Raw genomic sequence first — 22,673 nt, forward strand, 5'->3', positions numbered from 1 at the left:
TCTTCTATATCAGAATTAAAAAAGATTTATGCACCACAGTTACAGTGTTCCAGTATTTCATATTTGTCTATATAGTTACCTCTACCAGTGAGTTTTATACTCTCATGTGCTTTTATGTTGCTGTTTAACATCCTTACATTTCAACTTGAAGGACCTGCCCCTTAGCATTTCGTGTAAGGCAGGTCTATTGGTGAAGAACTCCTCAGCACTTTTTTTTTTTTTTCCCCTGTGGTACATGCGCCTCTCACTGTTGTGGCCTCTCCCGTTGCGGACCACAGGCTCCGGACGCGCAGGCTCAGCGGCCATGGCTCACGGGCCCAGCCGCTCCGCGGCATGTGGGATCTTCCCAGACCGGGGCACGAACCCGTGTCCCCTGCAACGGCAGGTGGACTCTCAACCACTGCGCCACCAGGGAAGCCCTCCTCAGCATTTTTTATCTGGGGAAGTCTTTAATTCTCCTTCATTTTGAAGGATATTATTGTATTTCTCAGCTCCAGAATTTCTGTTTGGTTCTTTTTTTAAAAAAAATATTTTCTGTCTCTTTGTTGATATTCTTGATTTATTCATGCCTCATTTTCTTGAGCTAACAGAGTATCGTTATGATAATTACTTTGATTTCTTCGTTAGGTAATTTATATACCTCTGTTTCTTTAGGGTTGGTTTCTGGAGTTTTATTTTGTCCTTCTTGGGGCTGTGTGTTCCTGTTTTTCTCATGTGTCTTAAAAATTCGTGTTGGAACCTGCACATTTGAAAAACCAGCCAGTCTCTCCCAGTCCTGTAAATTGGCTTCATGCAGGTGAAGACACTCACCAAACAGCCCAACTACAGGTTTCAGGTGTATCTCAAGCATTTTTGGGGAGGATGTAACTTCTCTTGGCCCGTACATGCATTTTCTCAAGTAGAGGGGCGTGGCCAGTTTCTTTTTCAGGAGTCTGTCGTCTCTTGCTGCATCTGGTGTCTATGTGTGATGCTCTAAGTTCTCTGGTTCTACAGCAGTAATCAGCTAACTCTCTCCTGTTCTCAGTGGCCACCAGGCATCTAAAGTATACCGCTTCCCATCAGTGTCCCAAGGCAGGCAAGACAGAATCCAGTCCCCAGGCTGCCATGAGAGAAGCTGGAACACTGGGCACGTGTTCCAGTTCCTCCCTCCCCTCTGAGGGAGCAGCCTTGAGCTGTACATCCTCTCCCACTCACGCGAGCTGCGCCAGCAAGACGCTCTCATTTCTCTGTGCTTTCAGTGGCTCACAGGCCTCCAAACCGTGCTGGCTCCATCAGCGCTCCAAAGAGGTGAGACACAAGCTCTGCCCTGGGGAAGCCCTCTGAGGACCCAGGACGCTGAGTGCTTGCACGTGCTGAGGGAGAAGCACAGAGCACGGTTGTTTTCTCCCGGGGCTGCGCTATGCCAGTGGGGGCGGGGCCGAAGCAGGTAAAGTAAAATTGATCTTCTAACCCATTTCAGTGCAGCCCTCTTAGCTTTCTGCTCCCCCAGGATACTGCAACTTCTTACGTGGATTTTGGGGTTATCTGAATGCGAATTTCTTTGTCCGCCTATCACTGTTAAATCCATTTTTCTGTGGGGAAGTAGGGCTGGGACTTCTATCCTCCATGCCGCTGACCCCACTCCCTAAGTTATTTTATTGCTAGGGAATTCTTCTGTTAGTTTCACATGTATGTGTAGAGTAGACATCCACTGTTTGAACTGCCCCGAATCAGGCTTCTGTGAAAATCACCATCCCCCTCTCCACCCATCTTTTTATCACAGAAGTTTCCTTTTTTTTTTTTTTTTACACGATCACTATTAATGAAGCCATGTGAAGTTCTTCACCCAAACTGCATCCATGAGCTTATTTCCTGGTAATTTTCAGACTTGGGACCAGAGAGTGTGAGGGAAATGTCTACCGGGTGATTGAGGTCATAAGACATACAACTTTGGGGTTCTCAGAGCTCCTGTTTTCACCATGTAGAGAAAACCGTGCTGCAGTAAGAACAGCATGAGGTCAGCACGCTGGGGGAAGCAGACAGGAGAGACACAGCCATGGTGGTGGTGCTCTGTGCCCTTGGCCTCTTTTTCTGTGTCCTGCATGCATTCCTGCTCTTGGTGTCCATGAAAACTTTCTTAGTTAAATAAAAAAAGGTTCTGAAGAACCTAGGGGCAGGACAGGAATAAAGATGCAGATGTAGAGAATGGACTTGAGGACACGGGGAGGGGGAGGGGTAAGCTGGGACGAAGTGAGAGAGTGGCATGGACATATACACACTACCAAATGTAAAACAGATAGCTAGTGGGAAGCAGCCACATGGCACAGGGAGATCAGCTCGGTGCTTTGTGACCACCTAGAGGGGTGGGATAGGGAGGATGGGAGGGAGACACAAGAGGGAGGAGATATGGGGATATATGTATATGTATAGCTGATTCACCTTGTTATACAGCAGAAACTAACACACCACTGTAAAGCAATTATACTCCAGTAAAGATGTTTAAAAAAAATTAGTGAAAGCAGGGCTTTTATTTGCAACCCAAACAGCCTTAATTAATGCAGTATTCAAGGCTCCTAGAAAAAATATCCCATATACCAAGATTAATTTCAACCTCATGATTTTAAGTGTTATGTCACATTGCTATGGGATCTCAATCTACATTGTTTATTTTCTTCTCTTTTTTTACTCAGTAGGTACAGTCAAATAAACTATTTAACTTTTTGTTTGCTTTTTGCATCTGCCTTAATAGAGTAGACACTGAACTGTTCTATAGCAGGCTATCAAAAGTCGTCTGGGGTTGTGGTGTTAAAATAGATACTTGACAGCGATGCGTGTGCATATACCCACCGAAGAAGCGTACTACGGCATGTGTCTGTAAAGCCACGCCCGTCATGTCCTTCTGTCTTCCTCCCAGCCTGTGCTTTTGCCAAATAAATATCCGTGCTTATAAAGATTGTGCTTATAATCCTTTCTTTTCCTCCTTAATAATTTTCTCTGTTTCTCTAAGAGGTCACGCTAAGGCTGTTTTTGATGTGTGAGCTGTCCTTCCCGAAGATGCATTAGTCTAACTCTGGCTCTGAAAGTAACTATAATGACTTTTAATCTTTATCATCTTGTCTCCTGGATGGTTGCCAAACGATTCTAGGATATGCTGCAGACAACACATCTATTTCATGGAACAATGCTGTTCATGGTGGCGCTGAGGCAAGGGCTCTTTGGCTGTCTAACTTGCTTACAAGAACGTTAGGCGAGTCTGTTTGGCTCAGGAAGAATGAGGCTCCACGTTTCAGCTTGAGGAGGGACATGCTGTTGTGAGACAGGCAGTTCATTATTCTTTTCTGAGCAGAGTACCGAAAGGATGCTTTCCTTTTGTATTGCCAGATGTTTAATCGTATCATCGCGATAACTTTTTTAGAACACAGTTACACAGGCAGCATCCTCAAGAATAAATAAAATTATAATCTTCACTGAATTTTCAAAAAGTTTATGGAAATTAAACAAAAATACAGAGCAATCTATGTCCAACTTCTTATAATAAGAAACTGCTGCTCTAAACTTGGTGAAATCATAGTCATTTTTAGAGCTTGAAGGGACTTTGAGATCACCTGATCATAAGACTACATGGAGATAGTTTAGAAGGAAAATTACAAGCACACAGCAGGGAGACATAGTGTAGCTCAGAATGTCGGGAGGACATTTGGAGAAAGAAACTTTAAGTCCCGCAGGATCAGAGAGGGGACAGCGGGAGTGGATGACTGAGGGCAAAGTGCGTGTCTGGCTGTTTTGAGATGTGTGTGTTCAAGAAACTGAACGATGTCAAGGTCGGTTATCCCCAAGAACCGTGTAACCCTGCGTCAAATTATTTAATTTCTGTAAGCCTCAGGTCCTTCCTTTTATTTATTATTATTTTTTATTTTTATTTATTTTTTTACATCTTTATTGGAGTATAATTGCTTTACAAGGGTGTGTTAGTTTCTGTTCCCATATCTCTTCCCTCTTGCGTCTCCCTCCCTCCCACCCTCCCTATCCCACCCCTCCAGGCGGTCACAAAGCACCGAGCTGATCTCTCTGTGCCATGCGGCTGCTTCCCACTAGCTATCTACCTTAGGTTTGGTAGTGTATATATGTCCATGTCTCTCTCTCACTTTGTCACAGCTTACCCTTCCCCCTCCCCATATCCTCAAGTCCATTCTCTAGTAGGTCTGTGTTCCTTTTAAAAATTGAGATAATAATAGTACCTATGTCCTGGAATTGTCAGGATTAATTAGAATGCTATAAATAAAGCTTTTATCACAGTGCCTTGCACATAATGTTTCACTAAAGAGTAGCTTTGATGAGAAAAAATGGAAAGATTTTAAGTAGAGAATGACATGATTAGATTTTTAATATTTTCATTTTTTTAATTGGAGTGTCGTTGATTTACAATGTTGTGTTAGTTTCAGGTTTACAGCAAAGTGATTCAGTATATATACTGAATAATTACACACACACACACACGTAAGTCTTTTTTAGATTTTTCTCCATTATAGGTTATTGCAAGATACTGAATATAGTTCCCTGTGCTATACAGTAGGATCTTGCTGTTTGTCTATTTTATATATAGTAGTGTGTATATCTTATTCTATATCAAAACTCCTGGAAGGAGTTGTCTGCATTTTCTAGCACAATTTCCTCTTCTCCCAATCTCTTTTGAATCTGTGCTAATCAGATTTCAGTCCCCATCACTCCATGAAAACTGTGCGTGATGGGGTCATGAACAACCTCTACATTGTTAGATCTAATGATCAGATGTGAATCAGAGGTTATTCCATGTTTTTCATTATGCATATCCAGAATTTCCCAGCCCTTTTTCTCAAGGAGACCATATGCTGTGCTTCCCATACTGTCTTAGTCATAAATCCAGTGCCCATGTGGGAGTTCTCACTTGTGTCCTATTGGTCTGTCTGTCTCTGCACCCAATACCGTACTGCTTCACTGCCGTCATTTAGAAATAAATATTGATGTCCATTAGAGCAAGTCATTCCACCCTGTTCTTCTCTTTTGGCTACTCTTGGTCCTTCACATTACCATGTAGATTTTAGAACCAGCTGCCAATTTCACAAAGGAACCTATTGGAGTTTGAGTGATAATTCATTGAATCTGTAAATCAATTTGGGGAGAAGGAACATCTTAACAATATTGCTTCTTCCAACCTATGAACATGGCATGTCCTTTATTCTTTTTTTAAAATAAATTTATTTATTTATGGCTGCATTGAGTCTTTGTTGCTGCACGCACTCTTTCTCTAGTTGCGGTGAGCAGGGGCTACTCTTCGTTGCGGTGCGCAGGCTTCTCATTGCGGTGGCTTCTCTTGTTGTGGAGCACGGGCTCTAGGGTTAGCGGGCTTCAGTAGTTGTGGCACGCGGGCTCAGTAGTTGCGGCTAACAGGCTTTAGAGTGCAGGCTCAGTAGTTGTGGCGCACAGGCTTAGCTGCTCCGCGGCATGTGGGATATTCCTGGAACAGGGCTCGAACCTGTGTCCCCTACATTGGCAGGTGGATTCTTAACCACTGAGCCACCAGGGAAGTCCTCGCGTGTGCTTTATTCTTTTCCTTCATTCTTTATTTCTTTCAGTGTTTTACAGTTTTCTGTGTAGAAATTTTGCACATTTCATTAGGTTTGTTTAAAATTATTTTTTTAAATAAAAAATTCCCTTTGTTTTGATATGGAGAAAGAGGTTTAGTCTCATGTATTAGCCTTATATAAAATAACATTACTAAACTCAAATAATAATTTTAATGTTTATTTGTAGATTATTTTTTTATTTTTATGTACCTAATCATGTTACCTACACAAAATGTTGATCACATTCCTGCATTTCTAATCAATGCTCCTGATTTCTTTTTCTTGTTTTACTGCTCTGGCTACGATCTCCAAAACTGTGGTGAATGGAAGGGGAGACTGAGCATCCAAGATTGTTTCCCAGTCTTAAATAGAAGTGTTTAGCATATCACCATGGTGTGTAACGTTTTTACAGCTATTGTCTTTTAGACTAAAGTAACTTCCTTCTATTTCTAGTTGCTAAGATTTAGAATTATCAGATGATGTTGAATTTTTTTCAAATATTTTTCTGCATAGATTGAGATAAGTCTATGAGTTTTTCCTTTATTCTAATTTATTCTATTTAATTTTCTCCTTTATGAATTACATTGGTTGATTTTTTTCTGATGGTAAGCCAACTTTGTGTGTCTAGAATATGTTCAGCTGGGTCACTCATGTTATCCCTTTATATGTAACTGGATTTGGTTGGCAGGTATTTTGTTTAAGAGTTTTGCATCTATGTTCATACAAGAGATGGGCTGATTTTTTTCTTGGAATGTCCTGTTCAAGTTTTTTAATCAAGGTTATGCAGCTCTCATAAAATGAGCTGGAAGGTGGCTGTTCATTGCCCATTCTCTGAAAGGGTTTGTGTAGAATTAGCACTAACGTCTCCCTAGATGTTGGATAGATTCCGTTACTGATCGATGTGCACTGCTCCGACCTCAGTGTGCTCTCTACCGCAGCATACTTGGAGGCACTGAGATTCCGGTAAAGGGCTCTTATTACAGAAAACGCAACCTGCTCTTGCCTCCACCTCTGCCCCTAGAAAATGAGTCCTTGACTCATTGAATTACCTTGTTGCCTTCCTCTTAAAATAAGCTTATATTGGTATTTATTGGGTGCTGACCATGTGTCAGGTGCTCTCCTAAGAATTTTATCCACATTATCTCACTTAATCCTTTAACAAAACGATGAGAGCCCTGGTTTGCTCATGAGAAGCCTGAGGCACAGAGAGGTGAAATACCTCTTGAGGACCAAGTTGGAGAGAGGAGGATTCTACCCCAGAGCCTGGCTCTGGAACTCACTCCACATCCCCTGGCTTGATGCTCCTTGCTGTGCGTTTGGACCACTGCTCTTTCTACTGTATTGAATTGACTCCTTTGCTCATATATTTCCCATTTTTCTCCATTTCTAGTAAATGCCCTCACAGTCAAATTTTCCTTGATTAATGCTTTGTCCAAATTCTGTGTTTTGATATATGGTGTTTTATTCTCACTCATTTCTGAATAGTCTTTAATTTTAAGTTTTTCTTTATCCTGAGTCATTTAGAAGAGCGATTTAACATTTCTGAGTGGCAAGTTCTTTTGGGCTAGCCTTTGGTTGTTCACTGTCTGGTTTTGTGACATTGTAATCAGAACTTGGGCTGTGTAATTTCTGCTTTGGGACTTTCTAAAAGAATTTTTTGGTAACCTAACATCTGGCTAATTACTGCAACTGTCCCATGGTGTTTGAAAAGAATGCATAGTTTCAGTTTGTTTGCTACACAATTATGTATATATAAGTATATATATATATCATACCAAGCTGGATGTGTGTGATATTCAGATTCTTTATACCATTATTTTTTTCAGCATGACTTGCCAGTAGGTCTGGTTTTGCCAGTTTCTCTTTGTATTTTTTGAAAATATTTTCTTTATATATTTCAGAGCAATGCTGTTCAGTCCTTAAGTTTTTTGACCTTTCGATGAAGGTCCCTTTATCAATATAAAGCATTTGCCCTCCTCACACTCAGTACTTTGACCCTGTCCTCAGTTTTGTCAAATATACATTTCTCGAAGTCAGTTTTCATTTTTATACAATTACCTGGCTGGTGTTTTCTAATCTCTTTATTTTCAAATTTCCATGTCTTAAACACATCTGCATTGGGTCTGTCATGGTCCCCATCTTACTTGGGCTTTGTCCTCTCTGGTTATGGTGGAGTCCTTTATGGATCCACAGTGACTAGAGATCAGTGAAGTCTTGGGAAGGTGCATTTCCTCTTTTCAAGCTGGTAGGTTATAATTTAGGAAAACCTGTCTGTTGTCTGTTGTGTGTTCATCTCAGCCTGTACTTTCAGTGGGACTTGCTCTTATTGCACAGAGGTCTTCCAGAATGTTTTAGAACATAAATCATTTTCTAAAGCCTTTCCCTGACTCCTGCAGGAAAGTAAGTCCATAGTTTGGCCGCACCTCAAGGTCTTCTAAATTGTGTTTTCTTTCACTTATGTCTCCGTATTTTTTCCATCATTTCCATGCTATGTTTTACTAGGTATTAACTTTCAAGCATGGACAGATCTATTCCGCCGAAGTCTTCACGGCTGCATTCCATGTGCGCTTGGGGACTTGCTGGAATCTTCTCTTCCCTCTGCTGCTTGTCGACAGATCATGGGGTGCACAGCCCTGGTTTTCTCCTTCTTTACCTCCCAGGAGTCATCAGAAATTATTAGAAGAGAAATGAATAATCACAGAATTCATTATTGTTCCTCTGATAACACGTGGTGCAACCCTCTGTTATAGCACCTACACTCTGTGTGTCACGGGGTTTTTGCTTCGGTGCCTTCCACTAAATCGTAGGTCCTAGGGAGCAGGACCTGTGCCGCATCACCTTTGTGCCCTGGCGTGTGGCATAGCGCCTGGCACAGAAGCATTCAGTAGACCGGATGCCTGAGGTACCTGAAAGTAGGCCAATGCATTCGTAGGCACTCCAGGTAGAAGGCCACCGGGGAGTGAATAGGAAGATCCGGGTGTCTTTGCTCCTACCCTTGGCCCCTGATAATCTATTCTTCATGTAACAGCCAGAATGATTCTTTTAAAACTTAAGCCCGACCCTGTCACTTCTTTGCTCAAAATACGGTTCCTGGCTGGTTCTTATCTCACTCCAGGTAAAATGTAAGTTCTTACCTTGGCCAGCTGTGCCCAGCACGAATATAAATGTATAGTAAAGAACTCATGTAACTCAATCGCAAAAGACCCAAACAATCCAGTCAAAACTGGGCAGGGTGTCCACATAGACGTTTTTCCAAAGAGGACGTACAGATGGCCAACGGGTACGTGAGAAGGTGCTCAGCGTCACTAACCATACGGAAATGCAAATCAAAACCACTATGAGATACCACCCCACACCTGTCAGAATGGCTGTTATCAGAAAGACAGATACCAAGTGTTGGTGAGGGTGTGGAGAAGAGGGAGCCTTTGTGCACGGCTGGTGGGAATGCAAATTGGTGCAGCCACTGTGGAAAATAGTGTGGAGGTTCCTCAGAAATCTAAAAATACGACTATCAGCAATCACACTTCTGGGTGTTTTTCTGAAGAAAAAGAAAATATTAACTCAGAAAGGTATGTGCACCCTCAAGTTCAAATTCAGTATTATTTACAATAACCAAGTTATGGTAACAACCTACACGTCCATTGACGGATAAATGGATAAAGAGAAGATGGCATATTTATACAATGGAATATTACTGAGCCAGAAAAAAGAAATCACAAAAAGTCATTTTTGACAACGCGGATGGACATTGAGGGCATTATGCTAAATGAAATATGTCACACAGAGAAAGATAAATATCATATGATTTCACATATTTGGAATAGGAAAAAAAAGACAGCTCACAGATACAGAGAACAGAAGAGAGCAGATTGGTTTGTGGTGGCCAGAGAAGGGGCTAGGGGTGGATGAAGTGGGTGAAGGGGTCAAACGGTGCAGACTTCCAGTTATTAAATAGTCATGGAGATGTAAAGTACAGCATCGTGGCCATAGTTAATAGTACTGTGTTGCATGTTTGAAAATTGCTAAGAGAGCAGATCTTAAAAGCTTTTAATCACAAGAAAACAAATAACTGTGCATGATGAGAGATGTTAACTAGACTTACAGCACATACAAATATCAAATCATTATGTTGCTCACCTGAAACTAATATGTTGTTATGTGTCAGTTATACCTCAGTAAAAAATATGATTGCATCCTGCTTCAGCACGCTCTGTTCCATTATTTAAAAAAGTATTCTAGTTAAATCTTTAGTTTCCAAACACTTTCTTAATATTTCTAGACGTTTAAAAACTTTTTTATATTTTAAATGTCGAATCATCTAGAATTTAATTTTGAATGATACGTAATAAGTGGTCATCATTTTTCCCCAGATAGGCAGTCATTTCTGGCAACATAATGGGATTTACAAAATGTGTTTTTTGCACATATATATTTTCTCATTTATTCTTTATGCTGAAACAGACCCTACAAATTTATTTTGTAACAATTTCGTGTGGTCATCAGGTAGTCTGTTATTATGTATTCACTGCTTTTTAAAATGACTAAAAATGATATCTGTTACTTATTTCTAACACATCAATTAATGTTTTATTCAAAAATACATTCTAGTGTTACATAATCGGGTTTGAATTTCGGTTTTGAATTTCTACCCCTCCCTACCTATGCAACCTCTGCAAGTTACTTAACCTCTCTTTACTCAGTATATTCACTTGTAAGAAGTGTTTTACATGAATAATATTTGTTTTGAAGGGTTGCAGTGAGGTTTAAATGAGATAAGCAGATAAAGCGCTTAGCACAGAGCTCAAATCTTATTTATCAGTAGTCATGGCATTATAATCTTTTGCAGTAGTAATCAAAATATTAATTTAATTAGAATATTCCAGTGCCTGGGCTGTTTGCCACAGTTCCCATTCAGCATCAACAGTAGGCAGATGACATGGTGTAATTCTCAGCTGGACCTTGTGGAAGATCTACAGGACAACAGCCTTGTAATACGTGTTGACGCAGTGCTATAAACAGGGTCTGAAGTTTGAAATATTCAGTAGTACATGCAGCTATTATTGCTAACGCAATCGTAGCAAATGCACTTTATTGGTATGTATATATGCATATACCAGCCATCCTTTGGTCCATTTCTTTGAAATCCATTTTGTACTTTGGTGAGAGATTTGAGCTTTGAATGTACAGACATGAAGTGAAGTTTAAGAGTTCATAGACAGGATGAAATTATTGATGAGGAGGTTACTTTGCAAAAGCCACCAGTTTATACAGAATCCCATGTTAAAAGCAAGATACTAACTTTAATGGGTTAAGTTATACATGTATATCTAGATATCTGTCTATATATTCATGTACAGATATTCACATGCATGGGTAATTTTGAGGACTTAGTGATATTTTGAGAACATGGAGGTTTTCATGGTGGTAAAACCCAATCAAATAATTTCTGAAAGAGTAGTATTTCGGACATTTAAGTCTCTCCCTACGTGTTTCCTAATATTTTACAAGCCCTATTGTCTTTTTCATGACTTACCCTTGATCAATATATAATTTATTTTTCTCTTGCCGTTTCATAGAGTTAGCGTTATCTACAATGAAAGCCCTGGTTTAATTAGTCCGTGTTTAGTATGATTTTTCACTGGAAGCCAATGACCTAAAAGACTCTAGCAAGTTTTTAATTATTTTTTTGTGTTGTTTTGTTTTATTTTGTTTTTGAAGATACTCTGGTGATGATAATCCCTTACACTTTCAGTATTTTAATTACTTTTTTGGCTTCTCCCAGGCAATTAAAAGAATAGCATGATAGAAAAAAGTTTCTCTTAACCCAACTTTTTTTTTTAAATAACCTTTAGATAATTAAAATTCTAAAGTCTTTTAAGAGATATTGTAATTGATGTCTAAAAGTTTTTTAAGCAGATGACTTATTTGCATTATGATAATTCTTTGGGGGCAATATTTCTTATTATTTAAGGTCATTCATTACAAGGTTGGAACTAAGCCTGTCCTGAACCAGTAAACTGTGTACCTAGGTTACACAAATTTTGTCCTGCATTTAAGTTTCTTTTCCACAGCTGTAGTTTATTGTAATGTCCATGACTCTCACAGAGCATGTGTCCTTTGGACCGTGCTAAGTTTTAAGTCCCTCTGAAACATGCAAGTGGAGATGCCAAATGGAAATCAGGACATAGGTCTGGAACTCAGCAGCCTAGTCTCGCTCATTCTCAAGTGGGAATTGTCTGCCGGTAGGGGAATGTGTTATTTTCTTATTGCTGCTGTTATCAATTACCACAAATGTATTGGCTCAAAGCAGTGCACATTTATCATCTTACAGTTCTGGAAGCCAGCAGTCTGAAATGTTCCCCCGAGCTGACGTCGACGTGTCAGCAGGCCTGTGTTCCTTCTGGAGCCTCTAGAAGTATCCATCTCCGGGTCTGTTCCAGCTTCTAGAGGCTGCCTGCCCTCCTCAGCTCAGCGACCCCTCCATCTTCACACCTTCCAGGTAGGAGCTGCAACTCTCTCTCTCTGATCAACACCCGTGCTTCCATCATTGCGTCACGTTCTCTGATTCTGACCCCGATAATTTCAGATAATCGCCCCATCTTGAGATCCTTAACCATATCTGCAAAGTCCCTTTTGCCATGTAAAGTAATGTATAGCCTTACACGGTTGTGAACATCTTTGGGGGTCTTTATTGGGTCCAGCACAGGGAATTTGAAGCCATGAGAGAGATGAGTTCTCTTAGGGATAATGTAGACAGGATGGAGAGAAGAGGACTTGGAAGTAGGAATGCAGAATTGAAGAGATTCGAGATCTGTCTTGGCATCATAATGAACATGACATAGACACACAAAATGCATGACATGTATACACTCAGAATACAGTAGAATTTATGAGCTTAGATCACGTGGGGGGCTCTTCTGGTGCGTACTGTACTTTTCTGTTTCTCACTGGGGAATCCCTAGCCCACCAATTTTACACACAGCTAAGTAGAATTATTATTTCTACAAAGGACTCTTGTAAAGAGACTGAAGAAGATCTAGACAATTTCACTGCAAAACACCTTTTTTTCCAAATTTTCTTTTTCTTTCAGTCATAACCTGATTTTAGTATGAATTTGTATTTTTTAAAAAATCATGGGTGCAGTGGCATTCTGCTACAGTCACTTGCAAATATACCTAAATGATTGTTTAGTTTGGCTTCATGCCAGAAGGTGAATATGTGTGAGTGCCGAGTCTATGAAACAGAATTCTTTTATGATTGATATTAACATCCACAGTCCCTTATCCAGTATCCGAGCTGATCTCCCTGTGCTATGCGGCTGCTTGCCACTAGCTATCTACCTTACGTTTGGTAGTGTATATATGTCCATGCCTCTCTCTCACTTTGTCACAGCTTACCCTTCCCCCTCCCTGTGTCCTCAAGTCCATTCTCTAGTAGGTCTGTGTCTTTATTCCCGTCTTGCCCCTAGGTTCATGATCCTTTTTTTTTTTTAGATTCCATATATATGTGTTAGCATACGGTATTTTTTTTTCTCTTTCTGACTTACTTCACTCTGTATGACAGACTGTAGGTCCATCCACCTCACTACAAATAACTCAATTTCGTTTCTTTTTATGGCTGAGTAATATTCCATTGTATATATGTGCCACATCTTTTTTAACATCTTTATTGGAGTATAATTGCTTTACAATGGTGTGTTAGTTTCTGCTTTATAACAAAGTGAATCAGTTATAGCACAGGGAGATCAGCTAGGTGATTTGTGACCACCTAGAGGGGTGGGATAGGGAGGGTGGGAGGGAGACGCAAGAGGGAAGAGATATGGGACCATGTGTATATGTATAACTGATTCACTTTGTTATAAAGCAGAAAATGAAGACTATTTTAAAAAACACGCAGACAGGAAGGAGAAAAGAGGACCCAGGAAGTGAGGAGTACAGAACTGAGTTGATCTGAGATATATTTAGGCATTATGATGAACAGGGCACATACACACAACACACACACAGCACACAAACACATTCAGAATACAGAGAATTATTATTATTTTTAAAAATTTATTTAATTTTGGCTGCATTGGGTGTTGCTGCACGCGGGCTTTCTCTAGTTGCGGCGAGTGGGGACTGCTCTTTGTTGTGGTGCGCAGGCTTCTCATTGCGGTGGCTTCTCTTGTTGCGGAGCACGGGCTCTAGGCACACGGGCTTCAGTAGTTGTGGCTTGCGGGCTCTAGAGTGCAGGCTCAGTAGTTGTGGCGCATGGGCTTAGCTGCTCCGTGGCATGTGGGATCTTCCTGGACCAGGGCTTGAACCCGTGTCCCCTGCATTGGCAGGCGGATTCTTAACCACTGTGCCACCAGGGAAGTCCCAGAATACAGAGAATTATTGAATTTGATCACATGGTAGAATTTTTTTGCTGTATACCTGACTTTCATATTTCTCATTGGGCAGTCCCTAGCCCACGGATTTTTATGAGCATATAATCTTATATCAGATTTTGCTTACAAATAATTTTATAAAATCCTATTACTTTAGTTTCAGAGCATTTTGGATTATGGAAAAGATTATGAATGTGTATAGCACTTATACGGGTGACAGTCTCTTGTCATACTCCGATTGAAGACTTTCTGGTCTTGCAGAATATTTGTAAAGTTTCTATAGGAAAAAATATGAACACATGGATAAGTGAAAACCTGTTATTTGTTTAGGTAAAGACATTCTTGCTAAGATTAAAATGGCAAGCCTTTCTATGTAATATATACAATAGAATATATAGTATATTACATGTCATAAGTCACATAATGTATATCATAGTAGCACAAATAAATGTGAAAATATTAAAACAAAAGATATTCACAAGAAAAGGAACATAAATGGATGATAAATATTAAAAAGCCAATCCCTTATTATTGAGTGGAATGTCAAATAAATTTACTTTATCAAATGAGCTGTTACTGGTGAGGATTTGTGAAATTTGGTTGGAGCATTTTATCCATTTATATTTAAGGTAATTATCGATATGTATGTTCCTATTACCATTTTCTTAATAATTTTGGGTTTGTTTTTATAGGTCTTTTCCTTCTCTTGTGTTTCCTGCCTAGAGAAGTTCCTTTAGCATTTGTTGTAATGCTGGTTTGGTGGTGCTGAATTCTCTTAGCTTTTGCTTGTCTCTAAAGGTTTTAATTTCTCCATTGAATCTGAATGAGATCCTTGCTGGGTAGAGTAACCTTGGTTGTAGATTTTCCCTTTCATCATGTTAAATATGTCCTGCCACTGCCCTCTGGCTTGCAGAGTTTCTGCTGAAAGATCAGCTGTTAACCTTATGGGGATTCCCTTGTATGTTATTTGTTGTTTTTCCCTTGCTGCTTTTAATATGTTTTCTTTGTATTTAGTTTTTGATAGTTTGATTAATATGTGTCTTGGTTTGTTTCTCCCTGGATTTATCCTGTATGAGACTCTCTGCACTTCCTGGACTTGATTGACTATTTCCTTTCCCATATTAGGGAAGTTTTCAACTATAATCTCTTCAAATATTTTCTCAGACCCTTTCTTTTCTCTCCTTCTGGGACCCCTATAATTCGAATTTTGGTGTGTTTAATGTTGTCCCAGAGGTGTCTGAGACTGTCCTCAATTCTTTTCATTCTTTTTTCTTTATTCTGCTCTGTGGTAGTTATTTCTACTATTTTATCTTCCAGGTCACTTATCCATTATTCTGCCTCAGTTATTCTGCTATTGATTCATTCTAGATAATTTTTAATTTCATTTATTGTGTTGTTCATTTTGTTTGTTTGCTCTTCAGTTCTTCTTGGTCCTTGTTAAACGTTTCTTGCATTTTCTCTATTCTATTTCCAAGATTTTGAATCATCTTTAGTATCATTACAGTGAATTCTTTTTCAGGTAGACTGCCTATTTCCTCTTCATTTGGTCTGGTGAGTTTTTGTCTTGCTCCTTCATCTGCTGTGTATTTCTCTGTCTTCTCATTTTGCTTAACTTACTGTGTTTGGGGTCTCCTTTTCACAGGCTGTAGGTTTGTAGTTACCATTGTTTTTTGGTGTCTGCCTCCAGTGGGTAAGTTTGGTTCAGTGGCTTGTGTAGGCTTCCTGGTCGAGGGGACTGGTGCCTGTATTCTGGTGGGTGGAGCTGGATCTTGTCTTTCTGGAGGGCAGGACTGTGTCCTGTGGTGCGTTTTGGGGTATCTGTGACTTAGTATGATTTTAGGCAGCCTCTCTGCTGATGGGTGGGGTTGTGTTCCTGTCTTGCTAGTTGATTGGCATGGGGCGTCCAGCACTGGAGCTTGCTGGCCGTTGGGTGGAGCTGGGTGTTAGTGTTGAGACGGAGATCTCTGGGAGAGCTCTCGCCGATTGATATTATGTGGGGCTGGGAGGCCTCTGGTGGTCCAGTGTCCTGAACTCAGCTCTTCCATCTCAGAGCTCAGGCCTGACACCAGGCTGGAGCACCAGGACCCCGTCAGCCACATGGCCAGGTATATGGGGATTTTCTTGCCTTTTGGGAAGTCTGAGGTCTTCTGCCAGCGTTCAGTAGGTGTTCTTTCAGTTACTTTCTGTGTGATGCTAAGGTTACCAGTATCCTCTCTTCCTTGGGTCCAGGGCCCTCACCATGGGCTCTGGGTACAAGAGATGTGAGAATGAAGTAATGTCTACACACCCAGCACGCTGCCCCAATGCTCAGAGCCTTCTCCTCACGTCCTGGCCCAGCTCCCTGACCTCCAGCGCAAGCTGCTCTCGCAGGAATAAAGCACTTCTTCCCCCTGGCTGTTTCCTACCCTGGGGCCTTATCCCCTGCTTCAGCCCCAGCACGAGTCAGAGGGCCCCCCACATTAAACAATTCAAGGGCTATTCACCGAGCACCTATGGGCCAGGGACTCTCCTAGGAACGGAGTTACTACAGTGAGGGGGCCGCTGCCAGCATGCACACAGCCCGTGCCAGGTCGGACTCTAACCCGTCCCAGGAGGAGGCCACCACTCCTCACCTCCTACCAGAGGCCAAGCAAGGGAGAGCCACTGGGGAGGCATACACTGGACAAGCTAGAGCTGGTCCAGAGGAGCGCAGAGTTCAGTGGTGCAGACTCTCGGAAGTACGCGCGTTTAGGGCCAGGCATGTGCATTTTAGCAATAAACTTTCCATCAGAAGACGGTACTATATTCCAGGTACACAACTGATTTTAGCATGTCTTTTGATCTGTATTTTTTTTTTAATTTCTTGCTCTGTGATCAAACAGTCTTAATGGCAAGTAAGAAATTCGGAGGAAAGAGAATTTTCTTGACCTTTGTTGTTAAGATGCTAGCTCTGGCATGTTTGGGCACAGATCTCCATCTCAGAGAGAAAGGGTGGCAGGTGGAAGGAAGTTCAGGTGACCTTCACCTGAGAGTCCTGTAAGGCTGCATTTCTTAAAGTCATTTGTCCTTTTATTTTCTAAATATTGATCAGGCATCACAAGGAAGTGTATAAATCAGGCACAAATACATTAATTTCTAAAGGACGTTATTCTTTCTTCTGACTGGAATGATTTTTCTTCTGCATTCAATATAATGATCCCATTTTTGTTTCTGAAGACCTTGAGCAATTCAAAACTTGAATAATTCAGGAGTAATTTTCATAAAGAAATCAATGTAAGGTAGGTAGTATGCTTTTTCAGAGCTTAGAAATTTCCCGAAATTGAAGTGTAAGGGCACATTGCTATGGCATTTATTTTGCATTATGTCACCAGTATTTTGTCATCATCCCTGCCTGATATACAGTGATTTTTGCCAACACGAAAGCTGTGCTCCCATAATGCAGCTTTAAAATTTTCAGAACGTTCTCTCTAGCATTAACTGAAAAACATTTGGTCCTTCCTTGATTTGGGGGTCTGTTTTTCCACTCTCATATTGACACCACAATTTAATGAACATTTGAATTACATTATTTGTAGTATATAAAATTATTTAAAATTTTATGCGTAGTGAATGTTAAAATAAAAGCGCCATGATCCCTAAATCACTCTCAGAGATTTCTGATGCATATAAAAGGCATCACAAGACTGATAATATTGACAAGGAAAAGGAAGCATTTCTGTTTCCATCTAAGGTGGTTTATCTGCAGCATGGCTTAAAATTCTCCTTTTTTCTTTAAGAATGACATTTTTGTATGATTTAATATATTTTACACAAACGTTTGAATTTTTCTTTTTTTAAATCGGACTATTTCTAGTTGCATAATTTGTTTGCATAAAATAGAATGGCGTATACTCTGGAATGTTCCTTGGTAATTCAGTAAAGTTCTTACTGATCATATAATTAGAGGGAAATGGCGTGAATACATCGGAGACCTGTTTCAGCAGCGTGTGTGGTGATGCCAGGTGAGTCATTCTTATTCCATAACGGAGGACACCTCTTCGTGTGCTAGAAATTTATGGCCCCATGCGTTCGTGTGTATCTTCTTTGAACAGTTATGAGTAAGCACTGGCATTTCTCATTTTTTGGATGTTCTTTTCTATGCTGCAGGGTGATAACCCTCTTTTAGTTATCTAATCTTCCCCTATAGGTAAAATAGGGAAGGATGGACTGTTACTGCCTACCTTATAGCCTTGTGCCAGGGCTTCCCCCCGATGTAGGATTTGTAGATCACCCCAGCAGTTCGGAAACCCATTTTTGGCCAACACAGCCTTGAGGTGAGAACAAAGACTTTGACGTTTAACAGCCTAGGTTTCGGGCTTAGCTAGGACTTAGCCAAGTTGATTTTTCTGTCTCATTTTCCTCTGTGACATTGAGTTAATCCAGTTTAAATCATGAGATTGTTAGGAGGATTGGACGAGGTAAGAAAATGTGTAAAATGTCCAGTCCTCTGACCAGTTCGTAAGAGGCAGTTAACAAGTAGTGTAGCTGTAACTATGCTAGCGTGCTCATAGGATGGCTTTTCTCATCTGCTCTGGGTGGGTTTTCCTAGTTGAACGCTCAAAGAACAGCTTCATTTTCCTTGCTTGTAGCTCATGGTAGGTACCTCCCTGTTTCTCACCCTGACCTGAACTCTCAAACATTCTCTTGTTATTCAGAGGAGATAAGGTCTCATTTTTTGTAGATCTAAACAAATGCATTTCGTTCTATCCTTCCCGGTTTACAGCAGGACATGCCCGCTAGAAACACTTGCGGTTGAACTGTCCACGGAGTGTGGCATTCCGCATCGCGCTCGAGGGCAGGGACAGCCCGTCCGCATTCCCCGCCCCGGGACCTCAGCCATCCTCACTGTTGTGAGTGCCTCCGGCTCCCCCAGAACTGGCTCTGTCCATTCTCTCCAACTCAGAATAATGGCAGATTGATAAAATGGAGGGAAAGAAGTAGGGAAGCGCAGCAACAATTTTTCTTCTTTAACACTTTTTCCCAAGGGAGAGTGAAGACCGTCGCTGTCTCTTGAAGGATGTGACGTGGCATAAGCCTTTGGTCTGGAACGGCACCTAGTTTGGAATCCAAGTCCATCCCACAGTGGCTGGAGCTTCAGTGGTACAGTCAGCCTCGCTAAATCTGTCGTCATGTTTATAAAGGAAGAGAGAGTGTTATCATTTGTATTTCCCTGACTTTTTATGAGAAATAAGTGACATATCTGTGCCATAGTTATTTCTCCGTTGTTTCCCTTTTCCTGACTACATGTTTTACAAGTAAAAAAAAAAACAACTAGAATGTATGTTCACTCACATGGTGCTTTGAGGGGCGCGGGAGTTGTTTCCCCATCTTGTAACTAGTGTTGATTGAGCCGTGTGCTGGCTTTCCTCCACGTTTGGCTCAGCCCCAAGGCACAAGCTCCTAGCAGCAGTATTTACCCAATGCTGTCCTTCCCAGACTTGACGTTTTATGACCTGTCATCTCACAGCCTTCAGGGTGCCGTGGGCATCCTAACACTCATGGCAGGATTCAAGTATATGACTTATGACAGGAATTTCATATAATAGGGGAAAAGCTGTAAGTCAGAAGGTTTCATCCTGACTGTGTTAGTGTGAGTTCTTGATGCGTTTTCTTGTGAGCCTACAAAGACATATGTAACCATGGGGTGAAAGTCAAGGGGTTTCTTGGATTGAAAATTGAAACAAAATGATGATTTTGTTTTAAAAGTGCTATTTCCAGTCGTTTTATCAAATACAGGAAGAAGTCAATTCTTTCCTATCTCCAGCAGCTGTATAGCGGTTCAGAGTACTCTATGAAAACATGTAATGTTAGGGCATTTAAAATCCATTCTGTCCTGCAGAAGGTCTTGTGCAGTAGATTTCTTGCCCGTTTTAAATGAGAAAGCTGTGATCTTCTGCATTCAGCCACCTCCTCTGCGTAAGGATTTTTAAAACCTTGTACCTCGTCGTGAATTGCTAATAGTAAAATTTGCTTCCTGCTGTTTCTAACCAGTAGCCTCCACCTACTCTCGCTATTAATTTGAATAATTCACAACTTCCTGACCTATGCCCATTTGAGAGAAACCATCAAAATGGGAAAGATACAATTTTGTATGCATTTTCCCTATTTCGATGTGCATTCTTTTATGCAGCCTTTCATTTAATATAATTTCGAAAGTGGAAAAATGTCAAGAATAGTGACCTATTTATCATTCTTTCTCTAGAGACAGGTATAGTACATAGAGAGATAATACAATATAGAGATAACATTTACTTTTCTTGAACCCCTTCAGAGTAAGTTGAACATATTGTGCCCCTTTGGCACTAAGTTCTTTAGTGTATATTGCCTAAGGACAAGGACAAATACTATGTAACCAAATTACAATGATAAAAATCAGGACGTTTAATTGGCAGTCCAAGTCCAAATTTCATCAATTGTCCAGTGCCCTTTATGACTATTTTATTCCTGTTCTAGGATCCTATCCGGGGTTTAGACACTGCATTGAGGTACCATATCATTTTAATCTCCTTTACCTGGGATTAATTAGTTAATTAGTTAATTTTTCGTCTTTCTTGACCTTGACTCTTTTGAAGAATGAGTCTTTTTTGATTATTTTCGTAAGAACACCGCAGAAATGATGCTGTGTTCTCCTTATTATATCGTATGGAGAAACACGTAATGTCAGTTTGTACCAGCGTGGCTGATGTTAACTTTGATAACTGGATTAAGGTATTGTCAGCCAGGTGTCTCTACTGTAAAGTTACTGTTTTTCCCTTTTAAATAATATGTAATTTATGGGGCGATACTTTGAGACTACATGCATACGCTGTTCCCCATCAAACCTATCCGCTATAGTTAACGTGCGTTAATGATTTTTATGCCTCCATCGTCATGCCTGTGTTTATTTGTTGGCATCCTATTTTAAGAAATATTCCTTTTCTCTCCTATTTGTTTATTTAGTAATTTATTTGTATAGGTTTGGGCCAATAATTTTTTATTTTATTCTGAAAATTTTAATCCATTACAATTAATATTTATCGTGATCGAATTCTTCTACATTTGACCAGTGGGAGCCCCTCAAGCTGGCTCCCGTGTCTTTTTTTTTTTTTTTTTTTTTTCCTGCGGTACGCGGGCCTCTCACTGCTGTGGCCTCTCTCGTTGTGGAGCACAGGCTCCGGATGCGCAGGCTCAGTAGTTGTGGCTCACGGGCCCAGCCGCTCCGCGGCATGTGGGATCCTCCCAGACCAGGGCTCGAACCCGTGTCCCCTGCATCAGCAGGCAGATTCTCAACCACTGCGCCACCAGGGAAGCCCCTGATAACTAATCATTTTGAATCTCTTTTCATGTGCTTTTTGGCTATTTGTACATCTTCTGTTTTGAAGTGTTTATTAAGCCTTTTGCTCATTTTTAATTGGATTGCTTATCTTCTTTTTTACTGAGTTGTAGGTATCTTTTATATATTTGGCATAAAAGTCTATTGTTAGATATATGTTTTGCATATATTTTCTCTGTGATTTGCCTATTCATTTTCTTCAGAGTGTCCTTTGGCTGGCAGAAGTTTTACACTTTAATATATTCCAGTTTATCAATCTTACCTCTTTATTGTTAGTGATTTCTGTGTTGTGTTTAAGAACTATCGATTGGCCACAAAGAAATCCTCCCATGTTTGTTTTCTGTAAAGATGTTATAGTTATAGCTTTTATGTTCTGGTCTGTGATCCATCTCAAATTGATTTTTGTATACATGGTGAGGTGGAGGTTGAATTTTATTTTATTTTTCCCTCGTTGATATCCATTTTTTCAATGCCATTTATTAAAAAGATTTTCTTTTCCTCGTTAAGTTGCTTAAGTGCCTTTGTTGAAAATCAGTTGACCTCATAAATGTGCCTCTATTTCTGCACTGTATGTTCTGCACCATTGAACTAGGTGTTGATCCTAAATGCAATGTCAAACTGATGAGAGTAGCTTTATAGTGGGTCTTGAAATCAGGTAATGTAAGTTCTTTGTTCTTTATCGAGATTGCTTTGGCTGTTCTGCATTATTTGCATTTCCATATAAATTTTGAAATCATCTTATCAAATTCTAAAGAAAGCAGGCAGGGCTTCTGACTGGAACTGTGTTAATACATAGGTTAAACAGGACATCCCTAGCATCCTAATAACTTTTGAGTCTTCCAGGCTATGAACATGACTTATCTCTTTATTTACTTCGCTCTTTAGGTTTCTTTTTCACCGCAGTGCTTTGCAGTTTTCAGTGTAGAAGTCTTGCATATCTTTGTTAAATTTATTTCTAATAACTTTACACTTTCTATATTATTGTAAAATAATTTATTTTTATTTCATTTTCTAATTTTTGCTGCTAATACCTAGAAATACAATTGCTGTGTTGCAGATTGCAGAATAAATTCACTAATCAGTTCTAACAGTTTCTTTACAGATTCCTTAGTATTTTTTGCCAAGGACATAATCATGTTGTCCATTAATATAGGCAGTTTTACTTCCTATTTTCCCAACATTATTTCCTTCATTTCCTTTTCTTGCCTTGTGCACTGGCTAGAACCTCCTGTGCGATGTTGAACAGAAGTGATGAGAGCAGATATTCGTGCCTTGTTCTCAACTTTAGGGGGAACCATTCGATATTACACCATGAAGTATAATATTAGCCGTGGGTTTTTCCTAGGTGTGTTTTACCAGATGGAAGAAAATTCATTCTACGCCTAGTTTA

The 22,673-nt window shown here is 40.2% G+C and overlaps 1 long non-coding RNA gene across 20 annotated transcripts in view; it reads left to right on the forward strand.

The window, feature by feature from the left end:
* Positions 1 to 22,673, forward strand: part of LOC137211355 (uncharacterized) — a 218,998-nt gene that overhangs the window by 35,199 nt on the left and 161,126 nt on the right. For all 20 annotated transcript variants that reach the window (XR_010937052.1, XR_010937050.1, XR_010937051.1 and 17 more), the window contains one exon: positions 11,914 to 12,081. This is a non-coding gene — a long non-coding RNA (uncharacterized lncRNA). The remainder of the gene's footprint in view (positions 1 to 11,913; positions 12,082 to 22,673) is intronic.

Source organism: Pseudorca crassidens, chromosome 18 (genome assembly GCF_039906515.1).
Source record: "Pseudorca crassidens isolate mPseCra1 chromosome 18, mPseCra1.hap1, whole genome shotgun sequence".
Lineage (NCBI taxonomy): Eukaryota > Metazoa > Chordata > Mammalia > Artiodactyla > Delphinidae > Pseudorca > Pseudorca crassidens.